This window comes from Apium graveolens, chromosome 11, assembly GCF_009905375.1.
Source record: "Apium graveolens cultivar Ventura chromosome 11, ASM990537v1, whole genome shotgun sequence".
Classification (NCBI taxonomy): Eukaryota; Viridiplantae; Streptophyta; class Magnoliopsida; order Apiales; family Apiaceae; genus Apium; species Apium graveolens.
In genome coordinates, this window is record NC_133657.1 from 126946704 (window position 1) to 126959418 (window position 12715).

Sequence of the window (12715 nt, forward strand, 5' to 3'; positions counted from 1 at the left end):
GCATTTTTGTGCGGTTTAAGATTTATGCGGTGCAGTTGCGGTTTGAGAATTTGGACAAACCGCACCCGCGGTTTGGTTTGCAGTTTTGGTCCAAACCGCACCGCACCGCACCGCGAACACCCCTAATTTTCCCTATCTGGTTCTCCAGAGTCTTGATAGAAATAGTCTGTCTTTAACATATAAGAGCCTGGTTTTTGCACATAAGCCTCAACTCCTCCAATTCAGGTTTTTCATTTGAAGATTAACCTGCACCATGAGTTTGTTGTTGAAGTTGAAGTTGTTGTCTTGGTGCAAATTGATCTTGAAAACCAAGAGGATTGAATTGCTTGTTTCCAAACTACTGGAACGGATGTTGCATCGCATTCTGATTGTTCCTCCAGCTGAAGTTAGGGATGATTCCAGTTGTCAGGATGATAAGTGTCTGGAACTGGTTTCTGCGATCTCTGAAAGTTGCTCACAAATTGAGCTGATTCACTAGATATAGCGCATTGCTCCGTCGCATGGGAACCTGCACACAACTTAGAAACACTGGTTATCTGATTAACACCATAGTTAGCCAGAGAATCAATCTTCGTAGACAATGCCTTTAGTTGAGCAGTGATAGCCGTAGATGTATCCACTTTAAGAACTCTTGCTACCTTGCCCTATGGCAATCTATGAGTTGGATACTGATATTCATTAGCAGACATCAGTTCAATTAGATCATTAGCTTCCTCATAGGTCTTTGCCCATAATGTTCCACCTGATACTGCATCGAGCATGGGTCTTGAATGTGCTCCCAAACCGTTATAGAAGCAATTGATGATCATCCAATTAGGCATTCCATGATGAGGACATTTCCTAAGCATCTCCTTGTAGCACTCCCAAGCTTCACATAGAGATTCTCATGATTGTTGTGCAAATTGAGTAAGAGCATTCCTCATTGCAGCTGTTTTTTCCATAGGGAAGAATTTAGTAAGAAATTTCTGAGCGAGATCATCCTAAGCAGTGATAGAACCTGCTGGTAGAGAGTGTAACCAACACTTAGCTTTATCCCTCTGAGAAAAAGGGAAAAGTCTCAGCTTCACAGCATCTTCAGAAACATTGTTGAACTTGAAGGTGTCAAAGATCTCGATGGAATCCCTAATATGCATATTATGATCTTCTGTTGGAGAACTCCCCAACATGATTGAATTTTGTACCATCTGTATCGTGCCAGGCTTGATTTTCAAAGGTATTAGCTGCGATCGCTGGCCTGACAATGCTAGAACGAATTTCATTGATCTTGGGTTGAGAAAAATCCATCAACGCTTTCATTGGTGCTGCTAGATATCCCATTATAATAAGTACCTGAAACATAAATAAGTAAACCATGAAAGTAAAAGAGCCCGAGTCAGTGAACTTTAACGACCATTGATGTCAAGCACATAAACTAAAAATTAACACCGAGTCCCCAGCAACGGTGCCAAAAACTTGTTAGAACGAAAATACGCGCTAAAATTACACGCAGGTATAGGCGTTCACAAGTAGTATAAGATATAAATCAGATTCGTACCCACAAAGACTCTTTTTAGTTAACTGAAGATTATGCACCTATACTATCTCTCAATGCTAAGACAATAACAAGTTGAGATGTTTATAACAAAGATTAAACTAATATGCAATTAACTATGAATAAAAGTGATTGAATTAACTATATGAGACAAACATGGGATTCTAACTTCATTAAATACTTCATTCAAAGTCATTGTTCTTAACCTTAGCATGCAATGGTGATGACAACTAATCAGATAACACGAAACTAGTAAATGACAACTTTCGTTGTACGAATACCCTACTACCAGACATCCACACAAAAGATGGAAGCTAAATAGACACCAATTATGTTGAGACCCTATATGTCTATAGAATTCGATAACATAAAGGTTTAATGCGCAAGTTATTTATCGTGATTACATAGGGCAAGTAAGATGGTTAAAATTACCTGTGAATCATGCATAATAAATACATGAACCTATGCTAGAATAGCAAGTTCTAAACCTCTATATTTACTTTTTCTTTAATAGAGATTAACACGCTATCTTATATGTTAGCTACGCATATAAGACAAATAAGCACAACCGATAATAGGATATCAATCAATCACCACACACCAAGATATTAAAATAAATAAACTATAGAAATCCATAAGTAAATCCGTTAGAACCCCACGATAATGATTAGTTCATAACCGAACTCATCGTCACCATGGGTTCCAATGAAAACATGATAATAAACAATATAAGAGTACTAGGGTTCAAAGACAATTCGAAAATAAGCATCCAAGTATCTATTATATTAAAGAAAACAAAAGTCTTCTTCTCCGTAGTCATCTTGTGCTCTCTAGGTCTTCTTATTGCTCTCCCTGGTCTCCTTATTGTTAAAAACTTCTTTTTATTGGTATATATAAGCTTCAGGATCGAACTGGGATTCAAAATCTCCAAAGCGAACTCGAATCAGGATTCTGGCTGAACGGACCAGCGCGGCCTCCATGCATACCAGCACGGGCGTACACTATTTCTGGAAGTCTGGCGCGGCCGCCCCACATTCCAGCGGGCGCGCCGTGCTACTGGATTTTGGCTCCTTTTCTTGTTTTGACTGCAAATTGATTCCCGTTCGTCCGATTTTGACGATCCAATAGTCCACACGAATCTCTCAAGATCCTCTACATTTTGGGAATGGCATTGACTTCAGATTCTTGACTATTTTTGGCATATATTCAATAAAATCTCCATTATTCCTCTAACTAGTGCCTGAGATACAAAACACAAAAACATAAAAACAAATCAAAATACCAATAACTCGAGTCCTAAACATCAACTTAAGCTTTTAATAAAGCATTCCAAGTAGATATAAAATCCACTTATCATCTGCTTATTTAAAAGACATGGTATTCAGAAAGCAGATAGGAATGACTTATAAGTCAAAATACACTCCAAATTATATTGATGATTTTGGAAACACTGTTGATATGCCTATTGGAGGAGCCATAATGACTACATCTCTTGGTATAAAAGTTCTTACTTTCAATCCAAATGGAAAGAAGGTCGGGTTCTTGGAGCTGGATGATCAACCACCTGGGAGATAATGTCTACATGACCTCAGAGCTGTTATTTATCAAAATGATGAATCTACAAAAGAGCTCAAGGATATCAAACAAAGAATGGAGATGTATTTGAATGTTCTAGAAGAAAATCTACTCAAGAAATTCTTTGATGATGCTACTGGATTTGCTAAGGTTGAAGACTGAAGTTAAAGTCTGAAACACTGACTGTAAGATTGTACATTTGTTAATATTTTTGCATTTAGATAGTTTTGACATCATCAATTGGAAACTTGTACATATTTACATAATGCACAAGTTGGGGGATATTGTTAGAAGAAATTGATGATATCAGTGTTTAATTATCAGAGTTTGTCAATCAGTATTTGATATCAGAGTTTGACATGTCATCGACATTTACCATCAGTATTTGCTGATCATCTTTTGTGATTAGTATTTATTCACATCAGTATTTGTCAAGCTGGAAATCAGGAGATATCAAAGGAGGAAAGATTTGCGGAGATATGTCAGTGTAGGACTTTACTTATTTGTAGCAATCAATAGATGAATATGTATTAGGATTCCTTATTCTATTGTAACACATATTCTAGATTGATTGTGTAACTGTGCAGTGTATAAACACAAGTTAGGTTTACACTTTATGTGTCATGCATTGTTATATCATACGCATAACCTAGAAACTCTCAAGGATATATGTTCATCCTTCGAGAGAGTATTGTAATCAGTTTGTATCAATTAATATAAATACTTTTCTTTCAGTTGAGTCTGTTATTTCGATTTTCTTGTTGAAACTGTATTCACCCCCATACAGTTGATTAAAGGCCTAACATATTTAATTCACGAGAAAATCATTTTTTTCTCATCCATTCTTTTGTAATATTATAAAAGTTAATTATATTAAAATAATGAATTAATTAAGTTGGGCAACTATGTAATTTCAGCGAGTACCGACTGACTACCAAATTTTTAGTGTTTCATCTAATATAATATAGTATAGATAGATTGATAGATAGATAATCAGTATATATTAAAAAGAATTGTCCATAATATTTTTAAAGAAATATTTATTTTATTTCAAAAAAATAAAAAAGGCAACATGTTTTACTTAAAAAAAGATATATATTAAAATGAACTGTGTAAAATATTTGTAGAGAAAGAGTTGTTTTAGTAGGTTAAAATATAAACGACAACATATTTTACTTATAAAGCTAATTGGTTATATATTAATTAAGGATAATTAAGTAAAATATTGAAAGGAAGGATAATTATGTAACTCAAGTAAGGACCATACAAACCAAAATTTTAATATTTCATTTATTTTATAATAGTATCTTTTGAGAATTGGCTAAGTCGAGAATCATGATCTGTCTAAAATAAGGATATGATCAACCGTCAGGATAAGTTTATCCATTGGATGTGTCATTATCATCCGTTGACAATCTGTTCCATCATCCGTTAATACTTACATACGATATCCGTCGAAGCTATAACATATATCTGTTGATCAGCTTATCCGTTGATAATGACTTGAATGACAAGTCAGAGCTGCGAGATAAATCAGAAGGTGCTGATTTATAGGATCATAGTTGATTTAGATATGTATAGAAAGTAGAAGAGTTATACTGTAACATATCTTGTAATTGATAGAGATTGATTGTAGCTGTGTAGTATATAAACACAGAATAGGTTATCACAAAAGTGTGGAACTCGAGTATTCATATAACCTAGCAACTCTTAAGAATATTGTTCTTGAGAGAGTTTTGTAACAGTTTATTAAAGATCAATATAAACTGTTCTTTGATCATTTTTGTATACTTTACTTCCATAATACATAGTTTCTTAAGTAATTATATCCATCCCCCCTTAAACAATTACTTTACTGGGAAACAAGTGGTATCAAAGCGGTCAAATTAACTGATTAATTTGAAAAGGTCAAGATGTCTGGAAGTAAGTATGAAACCATGAAAATTCCCATCCTGAAGAAAGATGATTGCTCTACATGGATAGTAAATATGTTGATGTTCCTGGAAGCAATTGATGATGCAAATTTTGATATCATTAAATTGGGACCTCCTTATCCTTTGGAAACTGTGGCTCTGACCCCAGATACTCCTGAACACTATGTCAGAAAGCAAAAGTCAAAGTGGTCAGATGCTGAGAAAGCGTCAATGCTTAAGGATGCAAAAGTCAGGAATATTCTGCATAATAGTTTGGATAATGTGATGTCCAACAGGGTGATTGCATACAAGACTGCAGAAGAGATATATGATGCCTTGAAAACAAAGTGCCAAGGTATGATGGCAATAAAGAAGAATAGAAGAGCTGTTCTTGTGCAAGAATATGATCAATTTGATGCCAATACTGATGAGTCAATTACTGACATCTATAATAGATTTCTGATGTTACTGAATGATCTATCATTGGTTAGAAAAGAGTATGATAGAGAAGACTCAAACACCAAGTTTTTGAGAGCCCTTCCAGAAGATTGGGAGACACAAGCCTCAATAATCAGGCATCAATATGATCTTGATTCACTGACTTTGGATGAAGTGTATGGGATGCTGAAAACTCATGCCTAGAGATTCAGCAAAGGAAGAATAAAAAGGGTTAGAATATGAAGGTTGTGGCTCTTAATGCTGAGACTCATAAAGGAAAAGAAAAGATAAGTGAGAGGTCAAGAAGAAGGGACATAGTGGAAGATTCAGATACTGATGACTCATCATAACCTGAAATATATACTGATGAAGATTCTGAGATTGAACTGGATGATCCTCAAATTGTTGAAATGGATGCAATTCTGGTTAATGGCTTTAGAAGGACGAGGATTGGAAAACCACAAAAAGGTGGTTTCAACAGAAAATTCTCTGGAGATGGAAAAAGCAAATTCAGAAAGAATGATGGACAGTACACCAAGGGAAGAAAGTTTGACAAGACCAAGGTGACATGTTACAACTGCAATGAAAGGGGACATCTGGCTACTGACTGCCCCAAGTTAACTGGAAAAGCTTTGGTCATAACAAACTCCAACATGGACTGGATGGACTCATCAGGAACTCATAATGATGATGAATGCTATGCACTTATGGCAACTCATGGAGAGGATACTTCTGGAACTGATAAGGTACCTTCAGTTGTATTCCCTGTTGATACTAATAATTTGTCTGAACTAAAAACTTTCTTATACTTTCTGCATATCACTTTTAAATGTAAGACTATTGAATGTGATAGTTTGATTGCTAATAATTAAAAGCTTAGAGAAAGAAATGATTTCCTGGAAGCTGAGTTAGTATGCATGCATGAGAATGAAAAAGCATGTAAAAAGGCCCAACATAATGAAATTCAGATAAACATCAAATATGCCAGACTAGAGAAAGTTCTTGAGAAAGAAAGAGAATTATTTAAAACATGGATGACTTCAGGAAGAAAAGTTCGTAGTTTCATCAGTGACAAGAATTTGAAAGAATGCCTAGGTTATAATAAATTTACTGATAGGAATATCAATAAGGCTATTAATAACACTACTCCTGTTAAGTTTGTAAGAACTGATGAAAATGGAGTGAGATCTGTTTATGAAGTTGGTTCTACCTCTAAGAATCCCGATAAGAAGAAAGTTAAATCTAGAGTCTATGATAAAAAGAAAGAAGAGCCTAAAATACGAGAAATGAAAAGCAAAAATATAATACTTCTTTCTAAGAGTCAGTTAGACAAGAAAATTTGCGAGGTAACTGCTAAGACTCACAAATCTAGGTCTAAGAGAGGTAGAAGTGGTTACCAAGGAATAAATAAGGCAAACAACTATAAGTATATTCCTGATGCTCTTAGGAAAGCTTGTTTTAACTGTGGTAATATTAATCATATTCTATTGATTGCAGGAAGCTTAAAAAGAAAGTCACTAATATTTTTGAATCTAATATTAGTGGTATATCAGTACTTTATAAACCACAAAACCCTTTTTTTATTGTGATAACAGTTGGCATTCTCTTTACACTTGTAAAGATTATCATAGTTTGTATCACAACAATTATGATCCTTTACATAAATTCAATAAAATTATTATTTTAAATAGAACTGCTAAACTGAATGTGCATACATCTTATAGAGTTAAAACTGTCAAGACAAATCCTAATGGAGCAACTCCTGATAGATCAAATCCTGACAAGAAGTCTTCTACTGTAAGAATACATAAGATGTCCAAAAGGTGTAATAACCCCAATTTTTGGAATTTTTGAAACCCTTATGAATAGTGCTTTTGCTGAGTATGCTGAATAAGAAAACTTTTCATACCCCACTATATAGGGGTTCTTTTATTGATCTTCTGAGATATTATTAGTACTCTATGTGGTATATAAGTGTATGTAAAGATCGTCAGAATCCAAATCCGAACACTTTGATTTTTCCCAAAAATCCACCAGATACCGAAAGAATTAAGTATAAGGGAACATGATAAAAAAGATTTAAATTCAAGAATTATAAGAGAGGATCATAAAAGGAATATAATATATTGAGAAAGGTTTAGGGGAACCCAAGTAATAAGATCCCGGGTATGATCCCTCAAACGATAAACGAAAATGGAAGTTAAGTGAACCGCATAACAGATCAGCGGTCATTAGCCAAGTAATTAGAAGTTAATCAAAGAGGTTAGTGAGGATGATGTCATCAAACCAATAAGAGGAGGACAAGTGGGGGAGGATGACATAACAAGGTGACATAAGCATGACAAAGAAAGGTGTGTTGTTGGTTGATTAAGAACCACACAGAAGTTACCATGGTAAAAAGTAATAAATTAAAACAAAAACCAAAAAATAACCAACCAACCATTCATTTCACCAAAAACACAAAGTTGACTCATTTCTTCAAAGGAAGCTCTCGGCCTTCTCTTTATTTCAAGAAGGAAAAATTCAAAATACTAGATCCAAGCCTTGTTAATTAGCAAGGTAATTATTTAAGGTTCCTTGTGTATAGATATAGATATCCTATAAGTTTAATCTTCAATTTCCTTCACAATCTCTTCCTAAGAATCATGGAAGAAGAGGGTGAATAGTGTTTTTCAAGAACTTAAATTTTTGTTCTTGAATTTTTGTTTAGATTAAGCTTGGATAAGGACTTTCAAGGGTGATTCCAAGCTAATTAGTTACTCCCACTCACAAGGAAGGTATAATCTCTTAACCTAGCTTTGTTATTGAATGTTAAGAGCATAATATGAGTATTATAGTTCATGAGAGGCTTGATTGTTGTGTATGTAGAGATTAGTTAGTTTTGTGGTGTTTTTGGAGTTGTAAATCTTGATAATTAGTTAAAGAACTTAAGTAAGCTTTTAGTTCATGATTGGGAAGTAGTATAAGTTGATAATATTGAGTTGTTTGGGTTGTTATGGTGAAGTATGGATGGAGTATGGTTGTGATGTTGATTGCGGGTTGATTGTGGGTTGATTTGGAGTGGTATAAATTTGGGTAATCGCGTAAACATAGCCGTCGTAATGCCCGATTTATCGTAGACTGTTTTTCTTCTTAACATCAGAACCCTTGAACTCACTGTTAGGTTTTGACCATATCCATTTAGGTAGTTCATGTTACGAGCTTCGTTTTGATATATGGTTCGTTTGAATCTGATATACGGTTTAGGAGAAACGACCGTTTTAAGTAACGGCGTTCCGCGAACGAACCTTTACCATTCGCCTTACTTTGAAACATAGATTAAAGACCTTAAATGACTAATTGGAGTAAGAAACATTTATGTCAAGTGTATTAGGCAGTTGGTAAGGCACTCGCGAAAGAATCGCCTTAAAACCCTTAATGGTTAATTTATTAAAAATTGTGGAGCCAAGGGTACTCGAGCGACTTAAGTGAATCGTTAAGCGCAAAAGCGAACGTTAGGGTCTAATTGGTTAAAGTATAGATTCATAAGTGACTTTGGTTTAATTCCAACTTATATGTTGTTTATAGGTTACCAGACTCATCCCAAGCCATTTATCACCCCCAGTCGCTCAGGCAAGTTTTCTACCTGTTATACTGTTGTGGTGATGTATATATGTATATGCATTATCTTGTGATAGATGCATGTTGGTTAATTAGCAAATTTTGCGATATATTGAAGCATGCTGAGATGGTATATATATGCATTTCTGTTTCGTAATCTGGTTATCTATCTGTTTATTTCAATGCTTATAGTTGCATAATACCTATGCTAGAGATAAGCAGTAGTTGCGTATATCCTTAGTATAGGGGACCCAAAGGTGAACATTTTTCTAAACCGGGAGTCGATGTTCCCGAGTATAATATATATATATATATATTTATATATATATTGATATAGTTTTCAAAACTATTAATCGAATAAGGTTTATTCCATAACTTTATTTTATTTATTTAATAAATATTATTTTGAATATTCATTCGAGGATTTATGACTCCGTTATTTTATTTAATGAATATTATTTTTGAATATTCATTTGAGGACTTATGACTCCGATTATTTACTAAATAATATTCTTTATTTTATTAAAGAATAATGTTTCGAGAATCAAACATATTTTCAATTATTCAAATAAAGATCGTACTTTCGCATAAGTATATCTTTGGTTATTTATTATTCATTTCAAGTATAAGTTTTAAAACTTTTACTTCAATTATTTTTATAAGGATTATCCTTATGGGAATATTTTTTAAATGATAATATTGAGATATTTTCTAATATATCGGGACTGATTTATGTCATTAAATCAGCATTACTCCAAACATTCTTAAAAGTGTTTTCGAGTCTTCAAAATGATTTTAAAAGTTAGAGCGGATCCTCATTTTTATATTTAAGATCTTCCTTTCAAAGGGGATTTAAATACTCGCTCAAAACCTGAGGGATCCGGCTCTGTGGTGTATATATATTCACAACAAGGTTGATGTTTTGATAAATGAATTGATTACTTACCCAACGTTCGGGAAGTAAGTCCATCTATTGAGTCGGCATAAGCAACATGGGCTCAGTGGGCGTCCATTAAAGTGTAAGTGGCTCAGTGGGAGTCCATGAAATGCGTAAGTGGCTGAGTGGCAGTCCAGCATAAGGTCCTATTGCGGCCAGGGTGATGACCAGTGGGGAATTCGTCCATCTACTAGTAGAAAAGGTTACTTATTGGTATCTTTGCCTGATCAGCAAGATATCAGGTTTATGCCAAGGTTTTATCCTTTCCAAATTCATTGGATATTGCAACTCCGTTTATAATTTTCATAACAGAGGTTTTCAAGGAGTGTATGAAATGTATATATATATATAGGTGTATATATATATCGGGACTTAATGAAGTATCTCGTAACTTCATTTCTTTTAAATAATATTTCAAAGATTGAATCTATTCAAGTCTTATCTTGTAGTCTCATCTATGTGATGAACTTTTGAAACTAATTATAACTTGAACAGTGGTAGTTAAAGTAGTAATCAGAAAAGATATAAGTATATTGGAGTATCTTGTATCTTGTAACTTCATCTTTTGAACTTATATCTAGTTAATGATTATCTTATGCATATCAAAGGTTTTCAGAAAAATGTTGAGACAAGGTTAGATGTATGAGATCACCTTGCAATGATATTTTTATACAGTTATAACTGGAACTCTGTGGATGTTATACATGTCAGAGGATTTCAAATATTGTGAAAAGTTTATATATATGTATATATATACTGAATATTTTGCGACTTGGTCGCGTTAAGATATCAACTTAGTTCATTTCTTTTGACCAAGACTTTCACGAGTACTATGAGAATGCTCATATATTGTTAATCATTATACACATTATTTTGGTGGGCTTGTTGCTCACCCTTGCTTTCTTCTTTGATCACACAACAACAGATAGAAAAGATGAACAGGACCAAGCTCCCGATTCGCAAGCGGTTAGGAAACGTTTCGCAGTTTCCTGTAGGCGTTGATGCCGTTATAGCCGAGGTAGGATCTACCAATAGGCTAGGCTTTCAACTTTTGATGTACCAGACTTATGCATATTTATGAATTGTAATAATGGCAAAAAATACGTAAATTATTCAGAAACCCGTTTTATGGTGAAATGGTTTATAATTGTGGAATAAGATGACTTGTGTTATTTTTGGATATTCATCTCTGAGACTATAACTTGTGGTGTGTGTGTGTATATTGTGGGGTCACAGTACGCAGTAGTTGGTTGACTGTTAAGATTAAGTATTGATAAGGGAAATGGAACTCGTGACAACCTGAATCCCCGACCCCGGATTTGGGGGTGTTACAGAAAATGGTATCAGAGCTAAGCGTTATAAACCTCAGAGATGATGTGGCGTTAAGATAATAAGTTCACTAAGATAATAAGAACTCTTGCCAAGTTCATAGTCGGGCTACCAAACGTAGTACTGACAGTTAAAACCCTTAAGGGAACCCTTATAAATATCGTGATAGAAGCGTAGTTCGTTATCGTATATGGTAGCGGGACTCCAAACCCTGAGGTTGAGGAGCAACAGCGCGATTATGTTTTATTACTTATTGGAGATCAGATTGTGGATCCGATAGAGCGTCCTAACGCGGGACCGAATGATGTTCATATTGAGGATGTAGCGGTTGAGGATGTTGTCCTAGAAGGGATTGTTGCTAAGAAGGATCCCATGGAGGATCCTGACAAGAATGAATAAAGGACTACTGAGGAATTGATGACCATGGTTAGGGCGACTACCAGAGGTAGGATTGGTCGGTCACTACCGGAGGTTCGTTCAAGTTTGTAAAGATAATAGCCCCTTTAACGTGGCTTACTCGTAAGACTGAGAAGTTCGAATGGACAGAGAAATGCGAGAACAGCTTTTAAGAACTGAAGCAAAGATTGGTGATGGCCCTTATATTGGCGTTGCCAGATGGAAAAGGAGATTTTGTGATGTGTAGTAATGCTTCGCATAAGGAATTAGGGCGCTTCTTATACAGCACATCAAGGTAATCGCGTACGCGTCAAGACAATTAAGAGAATATAAAATTCAATATCCCCGCCCATGAGCTTGGGCTCGTGGTAATAGTTTTGCCCTAAAGATTGGAGGCACTACTTGTGTGGAGAGAAGTGCGAGATTTACACAAGCCATAAGTACTCTAGTGCACTTTCACGTAGAAAGAGCTCAACATGCGCCAGAGGAGGTGGTTAGAGCTAATCAAGGATTACGATTATGAGATTCTTTATCATCCAGGGAAAGCCAAAATGGTGGCTAATGCCCTTAGTATAAAAGAGAGACTCAAGATGAAAATATCTTTGGGAGAGTTGATAAGATATTTTGAGAAAATTGAAATAGAAGTGAAGGTAACCGGAGCAGGTACCAAAAAGCTGTTTGAGATTGCAATACAGCCCGAATTATTGGAGAAGATCATATTGTGCCAAGAAAAAGTGATGAATAGAGGTAGAGAACCAATGACCGGAGAAGAGATTAATACCTAGAAAGATGATGAGGGAATAATGAGGTATCCCTACAGAATTTGGGTTCCAAATATTCAAGAGCTTAAGGACTGGATCTTAGATTAAAGTCATAGTTCGAGGAATAAGATTTAGGGCAAACCCTGAATGTGATAGTCAGGGAGGACGCCATCTAGAGAGAAGGAACCCATAACATAATGAAGTGGAAAATGAGGATTTAAAACATGTAGGATGA

At 35.0% G+C, this 12715-nt stretch overlaps 1 non-coding gene across 1 annotated transcript; it reads left to right on the forward strand.

Moving 5' to 3' along the window:
* The first annotated feature begins 819 nt into the window (after positions 1-819).
* On the forward strand, positions 820-926 carry LOC141699545 (small nucleolar RNA R71). Its single transcript, XR_012565997.1, has one exon. It is a non-coding gene; the product is annotated as a small nucleolar RNA R71 (small nucleolar RNA).
* The last annotated feature ends 11789 nt before the right edge of the window (positions 927-12715 follow it).